At 39.6% G+C, this 25,278-nt stretch overlaps 1 pseudogene; it reads left to right on the top strand.

Annotated features, from left to right (window-relative positions):
* Nucleotides 1-11,447: 11,447 nt before the first annotated feature.
* Nucleotides 11,448-12,909, top strand: LOC145957280 (autophagy-related protein 18a pseudogene; annotated as a pseudogene).
* The last annotated feature ends 12,369 nt before the right edge of the window (nucleotides 12,910-25,278 follow it).

Below are 25,278 nucleotides of genomic sequence, written 5' to 3'. Positions count from 1 at the left end.
TTTGTATGCTTTTTACAACTTTGTTTGTTTTTGACACTTAACTAAGCGTGATCAAATAAAACTACACAATTCTAGACGTTTATAGGCAACAAAGTAAAGCAATTAAGTACAAGAAAACTTAAAAGAAGCAAGTTAAGCAACTAGTCGGATATCCTAAGTGGAAGCTTGAAACATATGAAATTTCCAAGCCACTTCCACTAGTACTACACGTGAGAGTCTATCAAGGATGTAGATATACCTGACCAGCTTCTTAATACTCCCTCCAAGCTTTACAAATTGGTTTAAAAATACAAGAGAATTGACAAAAATTAAACTAGCCTAAAAAGCAATAAAGTGGCGGCTTTGGTGACCAATTAGTGGTGGTTTTGTGTTCAACTTTTCTAACACTTGTTTAAATTTCTTAATCCGCCACTAATACTTCAAATGGATGCTACTGGACCTGCAAAAAATACACAACAAGAAGTTAAGGTTGGCTGCCTCACAAGGTGAAGGAAAAGGTCACTCAAGTGAAGGAAGTTTAGGATAAGTTTTTGGCCACTAAATTAGGTCAAATTTTTAGGTCTTAGTGTCCAAACTTTTCCTAATCTTTGTTGAGCAATGCTTGATCCTTGAGCAAGGATTTGAGGCCACTTCCAGCACAGGAATTTATTGAAAGAAAACAAGACAAGCAATAAAAGCACAATTTGAAAAGCTTATACCAAAATTAAGAGTAATAGATGTCTATGACAAGACTCAAAGATGTTCAACAAGTAAAACTGAAAATTAAGACTCCAAATAAAAGCTAGCACTCAGAGAGAAGAGTTCCTAGATAGGTACTAGAATAGATGAACAAAACAAAAAAAATTTGAAGACAATTGGACAAGTATAGCAAAAGTAGTAGCCAAAACAATAACAAGGAATCAAGTGGATTTTTCAACTTGTATACCTCTCGGCTTTTTCTTTATAAATTTTTTCTCTATATTTTTTTTAATTCTTTCTTTTTCCAGTATCAAATTAAGAGTCCAGAGAGTATATTTGCCTTTTGTTTCAAATTTTTCAATGATTCCAAGCTATAGAAACCGATAATACAAATCAGCCAAAAATTAGGTCAAATTTCAAGTAACTTGAATAACTAGTGCACTAGTCTTTAGGTTTTTGGTTTGGATTCCTTTTGAACTCTTTTCTTTTTGATCTTTTGAACACTTTAGGCTCTGTTTTATCTCTGTTTTCAGCCTCTAATTTTTTTAAAATTTGAATCCACAAAAAGAGTGCACTAGAAGTAGGTTTACACTTGAAATTTTGAGTCACAAAAATTTTTATAAGATTTTCAATGGAATGTGATTTGAAAACTTAAGAACATAATAGAAACCTAACTCTAAAGAAACTTGCTAGGACTAATAGCAAATTATGAACACAATAAGGTAAAAGAAAAAGCACATATAGGTAGGCAAAAGAGAAGCAAAACCGAGAGCAATATGTAGACACAAAATTCAAAATAAAACTAGGTTAAACATGCTATTCAAGGAATTTGCAACATATAAAGACTAAACACAAACTTCTAAGACAAAACAAAGATTCAAAACCAAAATCTAAATGCAATGCATGCAGTCCAATCACGGACACATATAAGAATGGAGAGACTCAAAATAAAATAAAATAAAATAGCACAAGCAAATAATTCCTAAACAAGTTGATTGAGGAAGAAATTCAAGAACAATCAACAATGGATCTATGAACACAAGAACTTCAAAATATAGATCCGAAAATTGAAAAACTCAAACAAGACAAGACAAGAACACACAAACACAAAATGGACACAAAATTTTGAAGAACACTTATCTCCTTGAAGACCTTGCTCTTGATACCAAAATTGATAGCAAAAACTAGGAGAAGTGATGGATGCTCTTCTCCACGGATTTGCTTAGGCCGGATCTTCTTCAATGGAGGATGAATTCTTCAAATCAAGAACACTTGCAAGCTATGAACTCACGGATGAACTCAACCTAGAACTAGGAGGGAAGCATCCAAGCTCAAGCATCAATGGAGAGCACACTTCAAAGAGAAGGATTCTAGGTGAATTCCTAAGGCTTTTGAAGATGAACTCAAGGAGACTTTGAGAGGAAACTCGGCACTATGGCTCACAAATTTCATTAATCATTCAAAGTGAATACAAATGGTGAAGGAAACACTTAAGTAAGCTCGGTTTTGCACACTTTGGGCGCCTAAATCAAAAGGTGACATGTGGCGCCCAAAATTTGAATTCAAATTTGAAATTTGAATTCAAATTTTGGCTCCCATGTGCTACTCCGAAAATTCAGGTACCTAAGGTGCATCTAAGTGTAATTTGGAGTGTCATTTAGGGTTAATTTGAGGTCACATGTTCAGCCACCAAAGGTGCAAAACATGTGACTCAAATGTAACTTAAATGGCCTCCAAATTAAACCTAATTTAACCTAATTAGCCTACTTTAGTATTCCTTGTATTTTCCTAATCTAATGACCTAAATACAATGGTCAAACAAATACAATGGAAAGGAAAAATTACAAGAATGAAAATGAGCCCAATATTGGGTACCAAAAGCCCAAAGGCCCATGAAGCCCAAAACTAGGCCCAACAAGCCTAAAACCTAAAATGCTACTCTATGTGGTCCAAAATACAAGACCAAAATATATGATACCTATACTAACATGATGTATACAAAACATATGAAAATAGCTATAACAAAATATGGCCCATGAAAAGTTCAACTTGGGCCTTCCTAGGCCCAATGGGCCCGATGGGCCCTGACAGGCCCAAACCTTCATGTCTAGCCAACTCCTCTTGGATCTTTGAGTATGTCACCTCTTGCACTCCAAAGCATGATTCCATCAATGAACCGAATTTTTCATCCGTATTTGGATAAATTTGTAGTTGTCTTCATAGATGACATACTAGTTTATTCCAAGACTAAAGAGGAGCATAAGGAACACTTAAAGGTAGTACTTCAAACTCTTAGGGAGAGAAAGCTTTATGCCAAGTTGTCTAAGTGTGACTTTTGGCTAGAGGAGGTGAGTTTCTTAGGACATGTGATTTCAAGTGGAGGTATAGCAGTAGATCCATCAAAAGTTGAGGCGGTGCTTAAATGGGAGACACCTAAGTCAGTTAATGAGATTAGGAGTTTCCTTGGATTGGCTGGATACTATAGAAGATTCATTGAGGGATTCTCTAAGTTAGCATTACCCTTGACAAGTTTAACTAGGAAAGGAGTTGTGTTTGTATGGGATAGTAAATGTGAGAATAGTTTCCGAACCCTTAAGGAGAAGTTGACTAGTGCACCTGTTTTAGTGTTGCCTGACCTTAGTAAGACCTTCGTGGTTTATTGTGATGCTTCTAAGATGGGTTTGGGTGGAGTGTTAATGCAGGAGGGAAAGGTCGTATCTTATGCATCTAGGCAATTGAAAATGCATGAGAAGAATTACCCCACCCATGATCTTGAATTAGCAGCTGTGGTATTCACACTTAAGATTTGGAGACATTATTTGTATGGTTCAAAATTTGAGGTGTTTAGTGATCATAAGAGTCTTAGGTACTTATTTGACCAAAAGGAATTAAATATGAGACAAAGGAGATGGTTAGAGTTCCTTAAGGACTATGATTTTGATCTTAGTTATCATCCGGGTAAAGCTAATGTGGTGGCTGATGCATTGAGTAGGAAATCTTTGCATTTGTCTTCTCTTATGATTAGGGAGATGGACCTTTTGGCTCAATTTAGAGACTTGAGTTTGACTTATGAGGTGACCCCTAGAAGTGTGAGACTAGGTATGACTCGGGTGACTAGTGAGTTATTGAGGGAAATTAGAGAAGCACAGTTAATGGATTCATTTCTAGTGGCTAGACGTGATGCTATAGGACAAGGTATTGGAGGAGAATTTACCTTGGGTGTAGATGGAGTGTTAAGATTTAAAGACCGAGTGTGCGTGCCTAGTGACCCTACACTTAGACGTTTGATCCTGGAGGAAGGTCATAGGAGCAAGCTTAGTTTTCACCCAGGGGCAACTAAGATGTATCAAGACCTTAGGAAGATATTTTGGTGGCCTAGGATGAAGAAAGATATAGCTGAATTTGTGAGTGCCTGTTTAGTGTGTCAGAAGGCTAAGATAGAACATTAGAAACCTTCAGGACTACTTCAGCCTTTGAGTATACCTGAGTGGAAGTGGAATAGCATTTCTATGGATTTTGTAGTTGCTTTGCCTAGGACTAGGAGAGGGCATGATTCCATTTGGGTTATAGTTGATAGGTTGACTAAGAGTGCACATTTCTTACCTATTAACATTAGGTATTCTCTAGAGAGATTGGCTGGACTGTATATTGATGAGATTGTGAGATTTCATGGGATACCATCTAGTATTGTGTCAGACAGAGATCCTAGATTCACCTCTAGGTTTTGGGGGAGCCTACAACAAGCTTTGGGGACCCAACTTAGACTTAGTTCAGCTTATGATAGCAAACCTAAGGAGAAGTGATGGATGATCTTCTCCACGGATTTGCTTAGGCCGGATCTTCTTCAATGGAGGCTTGATTCTTCAACTCAAGACACTTAGAAGCTTAAGAACTCACGGATGTACTCAACCTAGAACTAGGAGGGAAGCATCCAAGCTCAAGCATCAATGGAGAGCACACTTCAAAGAGGAGGATTCTAAGGTGAAATCCTAAGGTTTTGAAGATGAACTCTAAGGTGACTTTGAAAGGGGAAACTCGGCCAAAGGCTCTCAAATTTCATTCAATATTCAAAGTGAGTACAAAAGATGAGAGGAGGGAATCATATAGCATCCGAAATTGAGGAGCACACTTGGCGCCACATGATTGGTCACATGTTGGCGCCAAGATTTGAATTCAAATTCAAATTTGAATTCAAACCTTGTGTCACATGCTCATGACCGGTCATGTAGTGCTAAATGATAGATTAGGTTGAATTTAGAGTGAATTTAGGGTTGCATTTCGGTGTCACACTTGTGCAACCAAGGTGGTGCCAAAAGTGTGACCTAAATGCAACTTAAATTCATCCTAAATTTGACCTAATTTGTCCTAATTCAAATGAACTATTAAACCTCCTTAAACCCTAAACTAATGACCAAAATACAATGGTCTAATGAATACAATCAATAGGAAATATTACAAGGAAAATAATGAGCCCAATATTGGGTACCAAAAGCCCAAAGGCCCATGAAGCCCAAAACTAGGCCCAACTAGCCTATAACCTAAAATGCTACTCTATGTGGTCCAAAATACAAGACCATAATATATGATACCTATACTAACATGATGTATACAAAACATATGAAAATAGATATAACAAAATATGGCCCATGAAAAGTTCAACTTGGGCCTTCCTAGGCCCAATGGCCCGATGGGCCCTGACAGGCCCAAACCTTCATGTCTATCCAACTCCTCTTGGTTCTTTGAGTATGTCACCTCTTGCACTCCAAAGCATGATTCCATCAGCTTACCACCCTCAAACTGATGGTCAGACTGAGAGGACTATTCAATCTTTAGAGGATTTGCTTAGAGCCTGTGTGTTGGACCAAAGCGGTAGTTGGGATAGTCTTTTACCTTTGATAGAGTTTACCTATAATAATAGTTACCACTCTAGTATAGGTATGGCACCTTATGAAGTCTTGTATGGTAGAAGGTGTAGGACCCCTTTGTGTTGGTGCGAACCTGGTGATAATGTTATCTTAGGACCTGAGATTGTGCAACAAACCACGGATAAGGTTAGATTGATACAAGAGAGGATGAGGACAGCTCAGAGTAGACAGAAAAGTTATGCTGACAGAAGAAGGAAGGACTTGGAATTTCAAGAAGGTGACCATGTGTTCTTGAAAGTCACTCCGTGGACTGGGGTTGGCAGGGCATTGAAATCCAGAAAACTTACTCCTCGATTTATTGGTCCTTTCCAAATTCTAAAAAGGGTCGGTAGTGTTGCCTACCAAATTGCTTTGCCTCCTAATCTGTCAAATCTCCATGATGTCTTCCACATTTCCCAACTTCAGAAATACATCCATGATCCTTCGCATGTGATTGAGTCGGATCATCTTGAGGTTAAGGAGAACCTAACTGTGGAAGCTACCCCGGTGAGAGTCGAGGATCGAATGGTGAAGCAACTTAGGGGTAAGGAAATTCCTTTGGTGAAATTTATTTGGGGAGGAGCTACACCTGAAAGTGCTACTTGGGAGCTAGAGGAGAAGATGAAAGTGTCATATCCATTTTTATTTGCTTTAGGTAATTTCGAGGACGAAATTTCTTAAAGGAGGGGAGAATTGTAACACCCCATTTTTCTTATTTCGATTTTATTTTATTTTAAGGGTATTTTGGTAATTTTATAAAGGTGATAGGGGTGATTTAGTAGCTTGGAACGGGCTGTTCCGGAATTGGAACGGGCCATTCCAAACTACCAAAAAGCATGTGATTTAGTAGCTCGGAACGGGCAGTTCCAGAATTGGAACGGGCCGTTCCAAACTACCAAGTTATGTGTGAGTTAATAGCCCAGAACGGGCCGTTCTCAAGATGAAACGGGCCGTTCCGGACTATTAAATATGCCATTAACCCTAATTGGGAACGGGCTTGGAACGGTGCGTGACCGTTGTGGGTAATTAATGCACACCAGAACGGGCCGTTCTGGTTTTGGAACGGGCCGTTCTGGATGTGATTTTTGGCCACGTTTTAATGGTCCGGAACGGGCCGTTCCGGCGTAAAAAGCCTATAAATAGAGCTGTTTACCACTCCAAAAAGCACACCTCTCATTTCTGATTTCTTTTCTTCTGCTTTCTCTCTTCTTTCCTCTACTTTCTGCTTCAGACCGAGGGGAACCCAACGAGGGAGATCAACCAGATTTAGTCTAGATTCAGCTTCTACATATCCAGGTACGGGGGAAAAGGAGATTATTTATATGTGGAGTTGCATGAGGGAATTGGGTAGAAGAAGAGCCCTTAGGATTATGAGTAATTTTACAATTATTTCTGTTTGAAGAATTATTGGCATTATTTGATTCTGTATATATTTAGGACAATAAATATATAATTTGTTTGTAAAAATGATGCTCTAGGAGAGAGAACGAAATTATAGAAAAGTGCCTGTAGGGTAGGTTTTGGAAAAAAATTGGATTATTCCTGTTTGAGGAATTAATTATATCATTAGATTCGGTATGTGTTGAGGATTATAAATATGCTAATAATTTGTAAAAATGATGCTCTAGGAGAGAGAACGAAATTATAGAAAAGTGCCTGTAGGTTAGGTTTTGGAAAAATTGGATTATTTCTGTTTGAGGAATTAATTATACCATTAGATTCGGTACGTGTTGAGGATTATAAATATGCGAATAATTTGTAAGAATGATGATCTGTGAGAGAGAACAAAATTGTAGAAAAGTGTCTGTGAACTAGGTTTTGGAACAATTAGGGGTTTTACTGTGCTGAAATTATATTAAATTACTAATTCTATTAATTATTTTATTAATGTTCTTGTTATATTATTTTATAAGAGTTGATGATCGAGATATGAATTGCTTGAGGGATTTGTAAACCCTTATTTTGTTAGACTTATCTGTTGAGTATGTGATATGAAATTGTGTATGTTATATGGAATTGTGATATGAGATGAGATGTTGTATGGAAATGATTAAGAATATGATTGCGATGTGTTTGCTCACACTAATGACTAGGGATGGCACGACCCCTAGGTAAGTGGTGCTACAGGGAGGGCGTGACCCTAGCATGGTGTGGGATGAGTAAGACAGTTAACACACACCACTTATGTTGATTATAGCAGCCCTGGCATAGGGTTAATTGCAAGAGATTGTGTGGATTGTGATGTGATTGTGGTTCCTCACATCAATGACTAGGGATGGCATGGCCCCTGGGTAAGTGATGCTACAGGGAGGGCGTGACCCTGGCATGGTGTGGGATGAGTGAAGCAATTAACCTGTATCACTTATGTCAGTTGTGGCGTGGTCTTGACATAGTGTTAATTGTAAGATTTATGTGGATTGTGATGGATTGATGTAATTGTGAATTGAGATATGAAGATGAGAAATGATTGATTAATTATGATATATATATATATATATATATATATATATGAATGCTGATAAATATTTTATTAAGCAAACGAGTTTTGATAAGATTACATTTGTGGTGTGTTTGTATGTACTTTACATATGATTGTTTTCTTTTCTCACCGTACGATTTGTGGATGTTTTAGGTGAGAAAGATCCAGCTTCGAGTGGCATCTAGAATGCCAACAGTGGAATTGCGGGATGCTCTGATAGTGTGACATCGGGGAAAGGATTTTTAGAATATAGGTTTTATATGGATTTGGAATTGTAAATGTTATTTTTGAAAATAATTTGAAAACTATTGCATTTCATTTTTATTATTATTGAAGGATAATTTTTAAGATTCTCATGTGAACCCTTTTACCGAAATTGAAAAATTTATTTATAAGTTTTTATTATTACAATATATATATGTTGGGGTAGTAAGGGTGTCACAATCCTAGGCACTTCTATTCATCTAAATTTAATTAGGAAGCATTTAGGGTTGATTTGAAGGTGCACATGTTCATCCACAAGTGGTGCAAAACATGTGACTCAAATGCAACTTAAATGCCTTCCAAATTAAATATAGTTTAGCCTAATTAGCGCCTATTTAAGTAATCCTTCCATATTCCTATTCTAATGGCCTAAATACAATGACCAATCAAATATAATGAAAATGAAAAAAAAATACAAGAATCAAAATGAGCCCCATATTGGGTACCAAAAGGCCAAAGGCCCATGGAGCCTAAAACTAGGCCCAATAAGCCTAAACCCCAAAATCCCTATGCTAGAGGCCCATAATACAAGATCAAACAATATAAAATCCTACACAACTAAGAATACAATAAAAGGTGGTCATTCATGTAAAGTCCAAGTGAAAAGTACCCTAGGACCACCAAGCCCATCGGACCCACTAAGTTTTGAAGCAGTCAAATCTTTAAGTAGCCTCCTTGCCATAGCCCTAGTGGTTGGACCTTTGGTCCATGCTCCTCCATCATCCCCTCCCTCTTGAGAAGGATTCGTCCTCGAATTTAAAGACTCATCCTCATCATCACTAGCTCCTATAAAATGTTTCAAATCACTAACATTAAAAGTAGGGCTAACACCATAATTAGAGGGTAGGTCAAGCCTATAAGCATTACCAGTGATACGTTGTAGGACTTGAAAGGGTCCATCTCCTCGGGGACTAAGTTTTGACTTCCTTTTTTGGGGAAAACGTTCTTTTCTAAGGTGAAACCAAACCTAATCACCTTCCTCGAAGATCATATTTCTTTTGCCTTTGCTATTAGCCTTGACATATCTCTCATTTTGTTGTTGTATATGAGATTTAATCCTTTCATGTAATTTTTTTAACAAAGTTAGCCCTTGAAGCCCCTTCCTTATGAATAAAATGGTTAACATTAGGTAAGGGTATCAAGTCCATAGGAGTCAAAGGATTATATCCATACACTGCTTCAAAAGGAGAAATATTGGTAGTCTTATGGACTACCCTATTGCAGGCAAATTCAATGTGTGTTAGATACACATTGATCGAAGCCGTATCCGGTCAAATAAAAATAATGAAATGTAGTACTAGGAAGCTTTCCTAGGTCATCTCCCAAGGACCATTATTTTCTATCAAAGGTTCAAACACGAAGGGGGGTTTTGTTCAGATTTTTCAGTTAAAACACAAAAAAATGCAAAGTAACACAACAAGTAAAATAGATTGACTCCTTGTTCAAATTGTAACTCTCTTATCCTTGGTTCACAAGAGATTACTCTGTCAACAACGTAATCCTTGTTCCATCCGAGTTAACCAACTAAGCGAAGATTAACTCAAGATTTCCTTACACGAATTAAGCAAACGTATCCAACATCGAACCCCTCCACAGGATTAAGCAAACTGTGGCATTAAAGACAACCCATTAAGCATGAACACATTAATACAGAGATTAAATGAAGAATGACCAAGTAGAACAAATATATACAAAATGTACCCAACCTCAAATAGATATTACAATCCACAACAAGGAGCCAACCCCAGGGGTTTTAGCGTTCCATTAAAACAAAAACAAAAACAGAGACAGAAACAAAAATGCAAGGATGAAGAGCCAAATGAAAATGAATAATATGTATTCTTCAATGTAAGGGTTCAGTTTCTTAATACAACCAGAGAAGAGCTAAAGAAAAAACGTCGAAAGATGAGCTCTAGAACAAAGAAAACGCAAAGGAAAAAAAGAAAAATATGGTCACATCAAGTTTGCCCAAGTTGGTTGTTGCATGGTCAGCCCTAAGACCTAAAAGAAACCCTAAAATGAAAGTGGGCCTCCCTACCATGTGTCTGGCCCAAAATGACTAAAACAAGGTTAACAAAAATATGAACATGTTGTGATGTGGCGCTGATGTGGCAGGTTGGTGCTGACATGGCGCTGACGTGACACTTTATCTCTTGAAGTCCAAAAATAATATCCAAGCCCAAAAATGCTCCACAATTAACCTGAAAATAATTGATAAACAAAAATTAGACCAAGTGAATCGGAATTAATTAAAATTTGAATTACTGGCCCAATGAAGCCTAAATAGTAAAATTGTACAATTAATAAGCGATTAAGCCCAAATCAACAATTAAAATAAGTACAAAAAGATAAATAAATATGGGAAAATAATGACTCATCAAGAGGACTCATGGGCCATTTTGGGTTGATAAAACCCTAAGTCTTTTAAAGTGTAAATTTTATTGGCCACACATGAGAGTAGATGTTCAAAGGCATTGCTTCAAGTGTATCATTTGTCATCAAGCAAAATCAAGAGTGATGCCTCATGGACTCTACACCCCTCTTCCTATAGCTAGCTCCCCTCGGGTTGACATTAGCATGGATTTCGTACTTGGTCTCCCAAGGACCCAAAGGGGATTTGATTCTATCTTTGTGGTATAGCAAACTGGCCCATTTTATACCATGCCACATGTCGCCACCGGCCCAAACGGGCTTTCGGCATTCGCGAACACTACAACATTTTTTATATTAGGCAACGAGTTTTTAGGCAACGCCTAAAAAAGTGTTCTCGAAATATGGAATAGGCAACAACTTTGTAATCTGTTGGCACTTTGTTTGACAACAATTATAAAACCGTTCCCAAAAGCACATATAGGCAACACTTGATCAAAGCATGCACTATTCTCTTTTCAATATTAACAAAACTGTTCTTGAAATATGAAACAAGCAACAAATTTCTAATCGTGGCCACTTTTCTACCTAACAGTTTAAAAACCGTTCTTAAAATTGATATTAGGCAACAATTTATAAATTATTGCTTATTTTATATCATGCAACACAATAAAAAACGTTGCTTAATATTATACCCACCCTTTCGTGCTTGCGGGAAATATTAATTAAAAAAATTAAACTTCTCCCTTTAATTCCAAAAATATTACACGCTGCCCTTTCACTCATCAGCAACCCCCTCTCCCTCTCTTCAAATCCCCAAACCCTCCTCCACTCCTACACCGCTACAAACCCTAGATTCCAACGAGGTAGCTCCTCCCACCGCCACCGCCACCACCACCGCCACCCAAACCCTCGATTCCCACTTCTCCACCCTCCTCCACCTCTCCTTCAACCAGGACTCCGGCTGCTTCGCTGCCGCCACCAACCACGACTTCCGCATCTACAACTGCGACCCCTTCCGCGAGATCTTCCGCCGCGACTTCGGCCCCGACGGCGGCATGGGCCTGGTCCACATGCTCTTTCGATGCAACATCCTCGCCTTCGTGGGCGGCGGCTCCGAACAAGGTGATGGTCTGGGATGACCACCAGTCCCGGTGCATTGACGAGCTCTCCTTCCGGTCGGAGGTGAAGGGCGTCCGTCTCTGGCGTGACCGCATCGCGGTGGTCCTGGCCCACAAGATTGAGACTATTGCTAACCCTAAGGGCCTCTGCAACCTCTCTCACGTTTCCGCCATGGTGTTGGTGTGCCCTGGCCTGTAGAAGGGCCAGGTTAGGGTTGAGCATTACGCCTCCAAGAGGACCCTTCGCCCTCACTCACGATGGACACTTGCTTGCCACCGCCAGCTCCAAGGGCACCCTCGTTAGGCTCTTCAACACCCTCGATGGTTCCTTGCTCCAAGAGGTCTATTCCATCTCATTCTTTCTTGTTTTTCACTTGGGACAAAACTTAAAATGCTTTCTTCCTTGCATACAAGGATTTGTTTTAGATTTTGCATACCTAATTAACAAACATGACATTTTAGTTCTTTTTCCACATAACTCTGCCCCTAATTTGCACAAATCCAAAGTGATTTCAGATTCTATTCAAAGTGTGTTATCCTAGCTAAAGAAGATTTAATTTCTAACTTGACTGTGCCTGGATATGACTTTTACCCAAAACTGCTTACAGGGCATAAGCTAAGCTCTCTAAGCAAATTTGATTTCCATGTATTTTCTGTTTCATGATAGTTTGAACCTTTAATTAGTGTTAGAAGCTATTGTTAATAATTGTGAATGTTCCTGGTTATTATGGATTCATTTTTATAGTTGTAACCATGATTAATTTGTTTTCTTTGACATTTTGGTCAATAAAGTATACTCTACTATTTTTGTCCAAGATTGTTTAAAACTTTTGACAACTGAGTATTATTCGCATGATAGCAAGTAATTAATTAATAAGATTGTTTAATGTGAGAGCTCATCTCATAAATTTAACCATGAAACTTATTGAAATAAACTAAATTAACTTATTTTGGTAAGCTTAACCAAGAAATTAATTAATAAGAAAGTAACTTATGCAGTTGATTTTTCAATAGATCAGATTTTCGTTGCATCATAGTAACTTGTATTGTTATATGTGGATGTTTGGTTGATATCCTTTTATTTTTTTGTGGATTTTTAGGTTCCGTTTAAAAAAGAAAATGGTCAAATGGTTACAGTCCCACTTTTCCACTGGTAGCTTTGTGTTGGGAATCTTGTGATGATGGTAGCTTTGGTGCCCAGCCCATGGCTGTTTCAAGGGAGTTTCTATTTCTGATTTAATAGAGACAGATGGTGTTCTCATACTTTTTACTTGATTTTGGAGAATGTCTTATTCCCTAGTTGTTCTTCACTTATTTTCTCTCGAATGTGTATATGACTTGTTTTTTAATGATAATAATAAGGAGACTTAAATTTGTTATTTCTTAATAAATTTGCTTGAACTTTACATTTACATATTCCAGTTTTATAGTTCCTTAATACATCTGGCTTAGTGTATTTAACTGTGCGCTACTTAACAAAGCAAAAGCTATGTGCATGCAAGGGGTTTTTCTATTCATCATGTGTTTAAACATATCACGGTAACAGTCTTTGTTGCTTATTATTTTCATTTGATTCTTTTAGTTACTCTTTAAAGTCTTTCTTATTATAGATCCTTTTTGTTTTACATTGCAGGAGTATGCAGCGATAGCTTTGCAGTATTTTCTTGGGAACCAAACTGAAACGTGTCTGTATTCTGTTTTGGTACTGTAATTTTCTTTATTTTTTCAAATCGTGGAACTTCTTTTGATTAGAAGGTATTAATTCTAGATGTACACTAGGTTTTCTTATATTTCTGCCTTTTTTTTGTAGCACTGGATTTGCAGCTACGAGACTCTATTTTCAAAATCATGCAGGTTCAATTTGCAGCTTCTAGAACTTTAGATTTTCTTATCCTTTGGTCAAATTACTAAACTCAATTTGTTGGTGGTGCAGCAAATGTTCACGGCTACTTGCCAGGGTTTTAATTCGTATGGTCAGGGTTTTAATGGGTGATACCATGTGTTTTCAACCTTTTCAAGATCCTGGTGACTGCAAAAATCTTTGTTACATAATTCAGGCTCATATGGAAATGCTGGGAAATGGCCATGCCTTTGTTGTTGCACGGCCTCCTAAGGTATTTGTGTGCTCTCAACAATGCTATTGGTTTCATAGATTACTTTAGAATGTAATAGTGTATTTGTTTGATAAATTATTGTAGAGGTTTGACAGATATAGGTTTAGTTCTCTTTATGATTTTGATTAATTGTCTTGTGTCACAAGCGGTATTACTGGGACACCTCCTTCTTCTGCCTCAACCCATAGTCCTGGTCATGGTAAGGTATAATTTATGCCTTTGTCGAGTTCTAAATTATATTTTAATTCATTTCATTTGCATATACCAAACCAGTTATGAAATTTTTTTCAGTATAACTAGCTTTAACTTATGTTAATTGTTGGAGATTGATTGGGGATTAATTTTATAAGTTTTCTAAGTGAAAAAATATATTTATATGCAGGAAAGACTTGATGATGAAAGACTTATGAAGATCAACCTTATGATGATGAAGAGACTGAATGATGTTATTTACATGGATGGATGACTAGCTATGCATAATATTTCTAGATGACACTTTATTTTGAAATTTAGAAATTTTATGTAAACTTTGACATCTTTGGATGATTTTATTTGGAGTTTTATGCTTTTGAATTGTCATATACTTGGAACTAATTAATGCAAGTGAATTTTACATGTGTTTGAATTTTATTTTATAATTTATTTTATTATTTTTTGAGGATGAAATCAATTCTTTATTTTATATATATATATATATATATATATATATATATATATATATATATTACATTCATAACCATTTAAAAGTAGTATATGGTGAAGATTATTGATTAAATAATGGTGTGTTATTACCAATATTATAAGTCAATATAAAAATAATCGTTGCATGTTTATTTAGACAACGTTTACAAAATTATAGCTTAAATTTGAGTCTAAATTGTTGCCTATATTATCTCATAGACAACCTTAAAAAAAAATTTCTAATGTCACTAGCAATGGTCATAAAAGTGTTGCCTATAAAAAAAGACTACATTTCTAAAACCGTTCTTTAAAAATTTATAGTGTTGCCTTAAATTAAAAAAAAAAAACCGTTGCCAATGAAGATCATGAAAACCGTTCCAGGAAGTTTAGGTAACGGTTTTTTTGACATCGTGGGTATATGCCAAAAAACCGTTGCATATTGGAATAGGCAACGGTTGATAAATCCACGCTTGACAAACCGTTGCCAAACCGTTCCCTAAACTTTCAGGAACGGTTTTTTTGGCTTTCAACAACGATTTTTTATTGTTGTCATAGACAACAAATGTTGTAGTGGAAGGATGGTTGGACTCGTTTAATTATTTAAAAATATGGATTGCTAGAATGACGTATTCTCAAACTGAGACCTTGTCAAACGAGAAATTTTATTAAATGATTCACCAATCCATATTAATCCCAAGCGGGACCCTCCATGGATTAGTGGTTTTCGCAAAAGGAGGGTTCGTGGAGTCGCCACCAATGTTTTACTCAAAACATTGGAAAAAGGGATAAGACAATTGATTTTATAAATCAACTTTGGCCATTACAACCAGAGTCGGGTAAGGGAGTCGGTTACGCGTGGGGAAGGTGTTAGCACCCCACAGCGCCCCTTTCGGGTTCCCTATGACAGATTATTTTCTAAAATAACAGCGTAAAATTACTAAATTACCCCTATTTATTATAAGCGATTATAAATTAATTATCTACATGATGACAGTTTAAATATGCACATAGAAAGCAGTAAAAGGAAGGATTTAAGAAGAAACCTCTTGAAGCGTGCTTTTATATATTGAGTAAAACTGGGAAAGCTTTTTGGCGTTCCCTCGCTCTACAAGCTCGCTCGCTCCTTCCTAAAAACTTTTAACTATGGAAATCCGGAGGATTTCCCTTCGACTAGGTTTGATCCTCAAGCAAAATGGCTCGGGGCTCAAAAACTTTGTCGGATCAACTCTCCGAGTGATTTCTAGGGCAGAACACTGCTCAAAAACCCCAGAATACTCAAGGAGAGGGTTAAAACTATCTCCAAAAGTGTGGAATGACGTCCAATTGACGTCATATTTATAGGGAATAGGCGCAATACGGCCTACAGGAGCAATACGGCCGTATTGAAATTTTTGAACTTCAATACGGCCGTATTGAGTTCAATACGGCCGTATTGAAATTCAGAAATTTCAATACGGCCGTATTGAGTTCAATACGGCTGTATTGAAGCTTCAATACGGCCGTATTGATTTCAGTACGGCCGTATTGAAGTTTCAGAAACTTCAATACGCCGTATTGAGTTCACTGCGGCCGTATTGAAGCTTCAATACGGCCGTATTAAGTTCAGTACGGCCGTATTGGGCTTCATTCCCTCCACTTCCTTATTTTGAGCTATTCTAAGACCTCTAGACCTACAGAGAACCCTCCTAGGGCCTTCCAGGAGTCCTTCTGGCTGATCTTCCTTCAGTCTTCGAGAGTCTTCAAGCTTTATTTCCGACCCGGACAATTTTAGGGGTCTACAGCTGCCCCCCCTTTACTTAGTCAAACGGTCTTTTGGTGTACCGGCTGACAAGTAAAGGAGTTGACCCAATTGTCCGGGTGATGCGCCGACCTTCTGACTTGTAGCGTCTTCCGGTGGAAAATTGTTGAGTAACCTCTCCAGGTTGTTGCATACCTCGGCGCTCCTGACAACCTCGGTAGCTAAGTTTACCCTCTTCAGGTCCTGCCTCTTAACATTCAGCAGTGTGAGTTTACCCTCTCCAGGTCCTGCCTCTTAACATTCAGCAGTGTGAGTTTACCCTCTCCAGGTCCTGCCTCTTAACATTCAGCAGCGTGAGTTTACCCTCTCCAGGTCCTGCCTCTTAACATTCAGCAGTGTGAGTTTACCCTCTCCAGGTCCTGCCTCTTAACATTCAGCAGCGTGAGTTTACCCTCTCCAGGTCCTGCCTCTTAACATTCAGCAGTGTGAGTTTACCCTCTCCAGGTCCTGCCTCTTAACATTCAGCAGTGTGAGTTTACCCTCTCCAGGTCCTGCCTCTTAACATTCAGCAGCGTGAGTTTACCCTCTCCAGGTCCTGCCTCTTAACATTCAGCAGTGTGAGTTTATCCTCTCCAGGTCCTGCCTCTTAACATTCAGCAGTTGAGTTTACCCTCTCCAGGTCCTGCCTCTTAACATTCAGCAGTTGAGTTTACCCTCTCCAGGTCCTGCCTCTTAACATTCAGCAGTGTGAGTTTACCCTCTCCAGGTCCTGCCTCTTAATATTCAGCAGTGTGAGTTTACCCTCTCCAGGTCCTGCCTCTTAACATTCAGCAGTTGAGTTTACCCTCTCCAGGTCCTGCCTCTTAACATTCAGCAGTTGAGTATTGCCTCTCCAGGCCTGCTTCCGTGTCTTCTGATCACTTCGGCAATGATTTGATATGATTTTTGTCTCCACAGTCCACGATGCTGCTTCGACGGTTTTTCTGATTTTGTGCCGCTGAGGGCTGGATAACGCAGGGATCCGTCTAGGGGATGTGCAGTCATTCATAGGTTCTTGTGCCCCAACTTGCATTGCATTGTTGGTACCCATGGGGAATTTTTGACTCCTTGGGGTGTAGACACAGATGCTCTCTCTCTGAGTTGAGCGATGCCTTATGTTTGGCTGACGTCCTTTTGACGTGGGTGGAGTATCCCGGTTGTCCTTATTCGGGTATCTCTTTTGGATTTTCTGATTTTTGTAGCCTCTGTGTAGGCTGTTTATCCGCTGGGGATTTTGTCATTCATTTCTTGACTGGCCTCTTCTGTTAGGCAAATGATCTTGATGTTTGGTGCTTGGCTGGATGCCACATTCCGTTTGGGGAATATTTATTGATATATTTTTTTCCTTTTTTGGAAGAGTGCCTCTGAGCAGGCGAATTATCTTGATGTTCAGTGTTCGGCTGAGTGCCGGATTCCTCTTGGGGAATGGTTATTGATCTTTTTGTGATTTTTCTTGAAGGGGTGCCTCTGAGTAGGCGACTGGGGATTTAGGGATCTTATGTATCCCAGAGTATTATTTAGGAAGCCTCTGCAGGCTTAGCCTCACTCAACGCTTGAGCTGGAGAGCTATCTTCACTGAGGAAGTTTAAGTCCTTTGACTTGGATATTCTGCTTGGGAGATCGTACTTCCATTGGGGATTTTGACGATCTTGCTTTGATAGCTCTCGCTGGGAAATTTGGCCCGTGAGCTTGAGTTGAGGTTTCTCTGGGGAGTATTATTTCTGCGAGCCTCTCCAGGCTCAGTTATTCTGCATACTGTGGAGGATGTGGAGTATTATTTTGGTAAGCCTCTCCAGGCTTAGTTATTCGGTTCAAACTGTTTGTTGGATTTTCTATATCCTTGCCTTTTTTCATTTTCGGCTTTTTCTGTATTTTGCCTTTTCTTCTGATTTGGCTTTTTCTGTATTTTGCCTTTTTTATGTTTTTGGCTTTTGCTGTACAGAAATTAAAAGTGCTAAAGAAATTAAATTCAGTTATTATGAGAGAGTATTATTTCGGCAAGCCTCTCCAGGCTCAGTTATTTTGCAGGAGTATTATTTCGGCAAGCCTCTCCAGGCTCAATTATTCTGAAGGAGTATTATTTCGACAAGCCTCTCCAGGCTCAATTATTCTGAAGGAGTATTATTTCGACAAGCCTCTCCAGGCTCAATTATTCTGTATGATGCTGTTGATTTTCTGAATCTTTGTATTTTGCTTGCTGCTGTCATACACAAGCAATTTTCTATTTTTCTATTTTATGTAATTGCCTCATGATAAGGTCTTTGAATGTGCAACTAATGTGTGTGATGCAGGCGATGCAAGTTTTTATTTTTGTTCTTTTATTTAGAAAAGTGAATGACTCTCCCTATCCTCTTCTTTTTTGGAGGAGTTTCTGTCATAGACGCGAGGGAGGATTTTTGTGAGCCTTTTATGCAGGAGATTATGGATTTTACTGGAACCCCTCCAATTTTCTTTATTGACCAATTATTAAGGAATCTCATACAATTTTTAGAAATACCAATTTAAAGGCATAATCACATGGTCAAGAGAGAAAAGAAATGAATGGATATTTTATTAATATTCACAAATGTTTTTACAGAAAGATGTACAGAAGGAATTTCCGAAGAATGGCTGGCCAGGGTAGGCTATATACATTTTAGCTTTAAACAATTATATCTGTAATTGTCGCCCTTCCCGTTCCCCTAATTGCTTCGGGTGAGATGCCTGAGCCAGGAGTGTAGATACTGCAAGACGCTTGCTTCTAGAAGATTATCACTTGTACCGCCTTTCGGTTTTCGATTCAAGTGATCGTTGCTTGCTTTGTTTTTACATCTTATTCTTTTGCCCCTAATTTTTGCCTAGGACGTATCCTAGCGGGGATAATTTTGCCTTTGTTTTGCCTAGTACCCTTGTACTGGCGGGCTTTTTGTTTTGCCCTAATTTTTGCCTAGGATGCCCTTTTTGGGTTTTCATCCTAGCGGGCTTGTGCAAGCAACGTCTTCAAGCATAATACTTCTTTACCACGTCAGCGTTGACTGGGTATTGAAGTTCTTCTCCGTCCATGTTTGTGAGGATCAGTGCTCCTCCGGAGAAGGCTCGCTTTACTACGTACGGTCCTTCGTAATTCGGGGCCCACTTTCCGATTTTGTCCTTTTGAGCTGGTAGCAATTTCTTCATCACTAGCTCTCCCTCATGGTAGACTCGAGGGTGGACTTTCTTGTCAAAAGCCTTTTTGATCTTCCTTTGATAGGCTTGACCATGGCATATGGCGTTCAGCCGTTTCTCTTCAATGAGGTTCAACTGGTCATACCGGCTTTGAACCCATTCTGCCTCGGAAAGTTTTGCTTCCATGATTACTCTCAGAGAAGGTATTTCGACTTCAACAGGCAGAACTGCCTCCATTCCATAAACAAGGGAAAATGGAGTAGCTCCTGTGGATGTGCGTACTGAAGTCCTGTATCCATGGAGAGCAAAGGGTAACATATCATGCCAGTCTTTGAATGAGACAACCATCTTTTGTACTATTTTCTTGATATTCTTATTGGCTGCCTCGACTGCCCCATTCATCTTTGGTCGGTATGGGGAAGAGTTGTGGTGTTGGATCTTGAACTCCTGGCACAATCCTTCCACCATCTTGTTATTTAGATTGGATCCATTATCAGTGATGATCTTATCGGGAATACCGTATCTGCATATGATGTTTTTCCTTGTGAAGGATGTTACCACCTTTCGGGTCACATGAGCATATGATGCCGCTTCTACCCATTTGGTGAAATAGTCAATGGCCACTAGGATGAATCTGTGTCCATTGGATGCCTTTGGTTCGATGGGTCCAATAACATCCATGCCCCACATTGCAAATGGCCAAGGTGAAGCCAACACATTGAGTGGCGTTGGTGGGACATGAATATTGTCGGCATATGCTTGACATTTGTGGCATTTCCGAACGTATTGGTAACAATCCCTTTCCATGGTCGACCAATAGTACCCTGCCCTAAGGATTTTCTTAGCCATTGCAGGTCCGGGAATGTGGGTACCGAAAACCCCCTCATGTATTTCTTTGATCACATTTTGAGCTTCGACTTGGTCTATACACCTCAACAAGACCGAGTCATAATTCTTTTTGTAGAGGGTTTCTCCTATTAGCAGAAATCCCATGGCCCTTCTTCGGATATGCTTTTTGTCATTATCGTTGGCCATGTCAGGATATTCCCCTTTTTTCAGATATTGTTTGATATCGTGGAACCATGGACAATCGTCGATATCTTCATCTATCAGAAGGCAGAACGCTTGCTTATTATGCCGCCGGATATTAATGACAGGCATTTCATGTTCACTATCCAAGGCGAACATTGATGAGAGCGTAGCAAGGGCGTCAGCAAACTGATTCTCCTCCCTTGGAATGTATTCAAAGATGACACTTTGGAAGAATTGTGTCAAATCTTTGATATGCTCAACATATGGTATCAGTTTAGGATTTCGGACTTCCCAGTCACCTCGTAGCTGATGGATGACTAAAGCCGAATCTCCAAATACTTTGAGTTTGAGGATACCATTGTTGATAGCCGCTTGGATTCCTAACGCGCAAGCCTCGTATTCGGCCATATTATTTGTACAGTCGAAATTGAGTCTTGCTGTTAGAGGGATATGCTTTCCTTGTGGGGAGATTAACACTGTCCCAATCCCCTGTCCAAGCATGTTGGAGGCTCCATCAAAATACATGGTCCACGCATCATCTTTTGGTTCTTCATGTTGTATACTCATTATATGCTCATCGGGGAAATCATCCTGAAGGGATTGGTAATCATTGGTCGGCCCGTGTGCTAGGTAATCAGCTAGGGTACTACCCTTGATGGCTTTTTGTGTGACATGTATGATGTCAAATTCTGATAATTGTACTTGCCATCGGGCGATCTTCCCAGTGATTATTGGCTTGTCGAACACATACTTAATTGGATCCATTTTGGAAACCAACCAAGTAGTATGCCTTATCATATACTGCCTGAGCCTTTGTGTTGCCCACGCTAACGCACAGCAAGTCTTTTCTAATGGCGTGTAGCGGGTTTCATAATCTAGAAATTTCTTGCTCAAGTAGTAGATGGCTCGTTCTTTCTTTCCAGTTTCGTCCTGTTGCCCTAGCACGGCTCCCATGGACTCATCAAGCACTGTTAGATAGAGGATTAATGGCCTTCCCTCGACAGGTGGCACCAATACTGGTGGATTGGCCAAGCACTGTTTGACCTTGTCAAAAGCTCGTTGACAATTCTCATCCCAAGTTTCGGAATGATTCTTGCGCAATAGCTTGAATATTGGCTTGCACGTGTCAGTCAACTGTGCGATGAACCTTGCAATGTAGTTCACCCTGCCAAGGAATCCTCTTATCTCCTTCTCGGTTTTAGGAGGAGGCATTTCCATTATTGCCTTTACTTTATCGGGGTCCACCTCTATGCCTTTTTCACTAACGATGAACCCGAGAAGCTTACCCGACCGAACTCCGAAAGTACACTTAGCCGGATTTAGCTTAAGCTGATACTTGCGAAGCCGATTGAATAATTTTCTCAAATATTGAATATGGTTCATCTCGTCTTTCGACTTTGCGATCATGTCATCCACGTATACTTCAATTTCCTTGTGGATCATGTCGTGGAATAGTGTCACCATCGCTCGTTGGTAGGTGGCGCCCGCATTTTTAAGTCCAAAAGGCATTACCCTATAGCAAAAAGTGCCCCAGGGTGTGATGAAAGAAGTTTTCTCGCGGTCTTCCATATTCATTTTGATTTGGTTATACCCCGAGTATCCATCCATAAAGGAATAGAGCGTGTTCGTGGCTGTGTGATCCACGAGTGTATCAATATGTGGCAAGGGAAAATCGTCCTTTGGACTGGCACGATTCAGATCCCTATAGTCAACACACACTCTAACCTTTCCATTCTTTTTGATAACTGGCACAATGTTAGCCAGCCATTCGGGATATTGGGATACAACCAAGAATCCCGCGTCTAATTGTTTTTCCACCTCCTCCTTGATCTTTAAAGACCATTCGGGCTTGATTCGTCGAAGCTTTTGTTTAACGGGTCGAAACCCTTCTTTCAATGGCAACTTGTGCTCGACGATTTTAGAGTCCAAACCGGGCATATCACGGTACGACCATGCAAATACATCCTTGTATTCCCTTAATAATTGGATCAATTGTGATTTTATTTCATCACTGATATGGGTCCCAATGTTGACCTCTTGTATTTCTTGACCCTGCCCCAAATTTACGGTCTCCAATTCTTCTTGATACGGTTGGAGTAGACGAGCTTCTTGATCTAGCAGTCTTTGCAGATCCGGAGAGATGGTCTCCTCATCACTGTCCGACTCAACCCATTCATCCTCGGCTTTTGGATCCCGGTCAGAGCGAACAATTACAGACATAATTATTTTATTGGTTCTGTTTAGGTTTAGAATTATTAATGTTAATGAGAGAGAGAGAAAAGAACGAAATGAGAGAATAATATGTGAAAAATGCCTTTTTATTGATATATGTATGTAAAACTGTACAAAACCCTTATTTACATGAAAAAGGTCCTCATGATCTCGGGTACTGATCATGAGTCCCAAAAAGAAAAATGTGGAGGGGCCCTATCGTGGCTTGCCATACTCTACTCCTGCTTTGGTAGAGGATTCTTGCTCACATCGGGCGCTGTCGAATCGAAAGTGACCCACCCAGCATCAATAAGGCCTTGGACCTTGTGTTTGAGAGCTAGACAGTTCTCTGTTGAATGCCCTGGTGCTCCCGAATGGTATAGACATTTGTCTTGAGGCTTGTACCAATCGGGGTAAGGTGGGTCGATCTTTCTTGGTGGAATATAGGCTAGAAGTTGGGCTTCTACTAGCTTCGGCAGGAGATCGCTATAAGTGGTCGGAAGTTTGTCAAACTTCTTCACAGAGTTGTATTGCGATTTGCCTGACTTCGAAGTGGAAGAAGATGGAGAAATGGTTACAGCGTTGACTCCTCCTTCTTTCTTCTTCCCGAAGGCCTTCTTAGCTTCATATGGTTGGGAAGGCTTAGCCAGCTTCCCACTTTTAAGTCCTTGTTCCACCCTTTCTCCAATGGTGATGATGTCCGAGAAGAGTGTCGTTGTGTTCCCTATCATTTTATCGTAATAGGGACCAGTCAACGAGTTGATGAATAAGGACACCGTCTCCTTATCCGACAGCGGGGGCTCTATCTGTGCCGCTAACTCCCTCCAACGTTGGGCGTACGCCTTGAAGGATTCATCATTCTTTTTACTCAAGGCTTGAAGATCTGACCTATCGGGTGTTAGGTCGATGTTATACTTATAGCGCTTGAGAAAGGCGTCGGCCAACTGTCTCCACGTGCACACTTGATTTCCATCCAGCTGCATATACCAATTGAGTGCAGTTTCGGCTAAGCTCTCTTGAAAGCAGTGGATCAAGAGCTTTTCATTTGTGGCATATGCAGCCATCTTGCGACAGTACATGGTGAGATGACTTTTGGGGCAAGTCGATCCCACGTACTTTGGGAAATCCGGCACTTTAAATTTAGGAGGGAATTGGATGTCCCTTACTAAGCACATGTCAGCGGCATCTTTGATGTCAAAATCATGCCCCTCCATAGCCCTCAACCGATCTTCTAGGGCGTGGAATTGTTCTTTTGAAACCTCGGGCTCTTTAATCATAATTCCAGCCCCAAGGGGTACAGTGTGTGGAGGATCTTTTTCATGCTCTTCCTCCTCTCCCTCATGATGGGACCCATGTTCACTGTGATGAGATCCATGGACGTTGTGGTGACGCATGAGTTCCATCATTTGCGCCATTTGCTCTTTAAGCTGTGAAAGCTCGGTTGTGAGCTTCTTGTTTTGCTCCTCCAATGCCTCCATTTTCTTGATTCTCTGTGCGCGCGTAAGGACAGAGAGATGACCAGCCACTTTCTAAAATGAATGTTTAGTTAGTTTATTTTATGGAATGAATACACTCTTTAACATGAGCTTGATAAACCTCCATCTTTAAGGCGCTGCCTTTTTAAGACGGAAGTTTACCACCCTTCTTTATCTATGATCTCTCCCCAACGGAGAATCTCTATAGTCATGGGTCTCTTTCACTCATGTCAAGAGGTATTGGTGACCCTAAAATGTATGTTTTTATGAGGATGCATGGTCTCTTATTGGTAATGATGCACATGCCCCTTACTTTTATATTTTCACACATTGGTTTTTCCTCTCATGTCATGACATTTTCATGCATGGGGATTTATTCTTAGACCTTATTACAAGGTTATTTATTAATGCACAAACAATTGCACATAAGCATTTACACAAACAATTCACTCATCCACGAACAGTCACGAACGAATCACGAGGTAGGGGTCTCCTGCAGAAAAGTGCATATTCAAGGAGGATCTAACTGTTCTCACTTGGTCAAAGGCCCCCAAGGTGCCCCCATTATAGGGACCCAATTCCTCTCGTCGTAAGTCGATGGAAAGTTCCAACGCACTGTCGGACTCAAGTTCATGGTTATCACCTTGAGTGATGTTTTTCCGACAACGGTCTCGTAGGCTCCTATAGACCCATTCAACCGGCCGTACTAACATCCACTCCCTATGGATTACCACTCATGCCCCCGGGTATAGAGGGAACTGTTGTGTGCAAAGGTTTGTGTACAGTTTGTATTTCAAACAATTGCGAAATTTAAACATACAACAGTTATTTAAAGCCATATAATAAATTATGTTATCATACAAGCAAGGGGTAACGAAGTAATTTTTACTATTATTTGTTAAAAACAATCTGTCACTAAATGGGACTGACTCTCGAAGCTTCCCCAGTGGAGTCGCCATCTGTCGCCACCGGCCCAAACGGGCTTTCGGCATTCGCGAAGGATGGTTGGACTCGTTTAATTATTTAAA

This window comes from Cajanus cajan, chromosome 4, assembly GCF_000230855.2.
Source record: "Cajanus cajan strain Asha chromosome 4, NIPB_CcT2T_4, whole genome shotgun sequence".
NCBI classification, from domain to species: Eukaryota; Viridiplantae; Streptophyta; class Magnoliopsida; order Fabales; family Fabaceae; genus Cajanus; species Cajanus cajan.
Note: the sequence above shows the minus strand (reverse complement) of the source record. Positions and strands in the feature narration are given on the sequence as shown.